The following is a 3,619-nucleotide window of genomic DNA, read 5'->3' on the forward strand; positions in this document are numbered from 1 at the left end:
TTCAATTTGTAACAATGAAATCGGGGGTCACCACAACATGAGGAACTGTATTAAAGGGTCAGGCATTAGGAAGGTTGAGAACCACTGCTCTATATGCTTTGCACTTTGCTTTTTACCCCCCTTAAAATGTATCTTGGACATCATTTCATAGCATTTATAATGGATAAAGAGAATTCAGTTGCATGAATATAACCCAATTACACTACTAGCTAATATATTTAAAACATTTAGTTTAATTCTGCCACTGTTCTAATGCTTTGACCAATTCAATCTTTAATAGAACTATTATTCTAAGTATGAGGAAATGGAAGGGCAGAGAGGTTTGTTAACTTACATAGATCACAGAGATGAAAGGTAGTAGAGGCAGCAGAGATATGATAGTTTAGTTCCGAACCCTGAGTTTGTTGGGAGGCAGTTCTTTGTGGTTCTCGTGTTGCTGCACATCTTGTGAACAGAGACTCTGGCTGCTTTTGTTCCTGACTGTATTTTCAAGAATATTTGCATAGTAAACAGCTTTGGAAATAGAGATTGTAAATCTCTTCCAGGTAGATGGAAGCTTTATTTACTTCCCAGGATAATGAAGATAGCATCTTTCTTCATAGAAAAGGACTTAGGGTGTGGGGTTTATTGTGTGTGTGTGTGTGTGTGTGTGTGTGTGTGTGTGTGTGTGTGTGTTTGCAGCCAATTATAAAAGATTTGAGTTCTCTAAGCTTGAGGTTCATAGCTGTGATCAGATCCACTGTGTGTCCAGCACCCATACCAACCCCTCCGCATTGCCTCCATTCCACTAGGAGCACATGTTGCCCACTTTTCTCAAAACACCTAGGGGCTTTCTATGGTACTGCAAATAAAAGTTATATTACTGGCATATACAGTAGGCCCCTATTTGACCTTTCACTAGGCCTATTCCTCCCATCTTCCTTTCTTCCACTCCCCCTTTTCTCACACAGCACCAACTACACCACACCTTGTTTCTCTAATGTGCTATCTTGTCCCCATTTTAGTGCTTTTGAAATCTTCTTTCCTGTACTTAGATTACTCTTCCATTAAATATTCCAGTGATTTTTCCTCATTGCATACATGTCTCTCCTGAAATATTCCTTCCTTAGAGAGGCCTTGCCTGACCTTCCCATCTAAAATATCCTCTTCCAGCATCATTCTCTATTCCTGAGCCCCTTTTACTATTCTTTTTAAATTAAATTTATTGGGGTGACATTGGTTAATAAAATTATATAGGTTTCAAGTATACAATTCTATGATACATCATCTGTGTATTGTATTGTGTATTTACCACCCAATGTCAAATCTTCTTTCGTCACCATATATTTGACACTCTTTCATAATATTGTAAGTTCATATTTGCTTATTATCTGTCTCTTCCACTAGTATATATGCTCTAGAAGGATCAATTCCTCTTTCACTCCATGACCATTACTTAAAGCATAGTAGGTGTCCAAATAACATTTGTTGAAGAAATGAATGAATAAGAGACTGAAGTAAACTTATCAAATAAGACCATTTCTCCCAATCCAATTTGGTTGACCCTTATTGTATATAAATAAAATGTATAAGAAATTTATTTTATTTGTATATTTATAACCCTTTTACTTTTCCAAAATATATGCCTAAAGTATAAAAAGAAATCAAATTTGCCTAATCTGAATTTTTCCTCTCAATGTGCATACTATATTTCATATTCCAATTGCATTTTCATCTCTTTTTTTTATGACTTAATGTGTTGATTAGGCGGAAGCCTTCTGAAGCAGTGCCGAAAAGAATCATCAGATGATAAGAATGCAAATTATAAATATAATCTCTTCCATCAGCAAGTCAATAAAGGAGAGAAAATAATGGTATGGATCATTTGGAGAATAGAAATTGTTACACGGAATGGAAGTCAAAGTAGATCATTTTAGGGACTCTGTGTTTTGAGTATATCCATGTGGATTTGATATAAACATAAGAGCAAAACTGTATTGAAAAGTGGTTTCCCCTCCAAGAAAGTCCTGGTTATTTCTGGCATAAAGGCTCTAGTAACTGCGACTCTGCTTGAAATTAGTAAATCTTTGTATCTCTCCTTCTGTCCTTACACCCACATCCAATTTGTCTATATTGTCAGTAAATTAAAAACATTTTATCAACCAAACCAAAGGTGTTCTATCTCTAGTCCTGACAAACTTTTAACCTTCATAAATCTATTCTGAATATTCACATCCCATAGCACTCTCAAATGACTCTCACATTCATTCTTCATTCCTATACTCTTGTAATAGCCTGTTGATATGCCATATACTTCACTTCTATTTGGCATCTGCCAACTTTGTTTTTTTACAAAGAATAGTTCAAAAGTAGAACTCTGAAAAGTAGCAGTGTACACATTTAGTGTGTGTGTGTGTGTGTGTGTGTGTGTGTGTGTGTGTGGCCTTCAGGTGATCATGTAGATAGTAATGGTGATACACTCCTCTGTCTTTTGTCTTTAAAGCTTGGCTGAAATCAAGTTTTTATGAAAATAAAATATCTTTCTTTTTACCATCACATTATTTTAAATCTTCAATGTTCCTTTCCTTTTTGTTAAGGATGAATCCTAAAGATAGAAAAAAAATATTCTTTCATGTTTAGGTAAATTTAAGTGTTTTCATTTAAAAAAAAGAATTAATGATGGTTTACAAATGTAAAGTAAAGGTTACGATGTCTGTGTGAATACATATATTGTCGAGTACTTTTGTCAAAGATAGCCCAGGAAGAAAAGACAGGGAGGCATTGTTTTGTTGAGCCACACAACAATACTTTGAAGTGCCCTCTTTGAATCATTTTCCAAATATCATGAATGATTGTTAAGAGCTAGAAGAGCATGGGAAGACAAATGAAGCAATAAAACAATATTAAGGTAGTTGTGGTTTGTGTGCCCAAGTATATATTTTTAAAACATTTTTAAAAGAAAAGAATGATCTAGCGGTTACACAGAATAGGAGTCAGAGCCCTCAGGCTGGATTCCCAGCCGACTTGTCAATGAAATTGGAAGGAGAGTGTAGCAAGTTTTGCCTCTTCCACACTGAGCAAGTAATATTGATAGAATCCATAGGACTAATTCAGGAAAAAAAACTTCACATAAATATATCTTGCAACTGTTTAACAGAAGCCATCAAGAGGTATTTGCTAAAGAGGATAAGAAAATATCTCATTAAGTTACCAATAATAAAAAGGTTTTATTTTTCATGTCTTCTTAAAAATATTTTAAAGAAGAACTTCAATATTTGAACCTTGGGTTGATTAAATGTCTTATAAAATGCAGTTTCATATTATTGTTCTCACTTTTGTGTTATTTTCATTTCATCTCAATGTTCTTTTGTCATTGGCAGACTCTGAACTCTATATATCTCCTATAATCTCAAAGAACTATGTCTTTAGAATTTGCCAAGTTAGTATACTTTCTAAGACTTTGACTTAGAATATTTAAGACTGTGGCTTAGCCATAACCAGTTTGGCTCAGTGGATAGAGCGTCGGCCTGTGGATTGAAAGGTCCCATGTTCGATTCCAGTCAAGGGCATGTACCTTGGATTCGGGCACATCCCCAGTAGGGGATGTGCAGGAGGCAGCTGATCGATGTTTCTCTCTCAT

This window comes from Myotis brandtii, unplaced genomic scaffold (genome assembly GCF_000412655.1).
Source record: "Myotis brandtii unplaced genomic scaffold, ASM41265v1 scaffold53, whole genome shotgun sequence".
Taxonomy (NCBI): domain Eukaryota; kingdom Metazoa; phylum Chordata; class Mammalia; order Chiroptera; family Vespertilionidae; genus Myotis; species Myotis brandtii.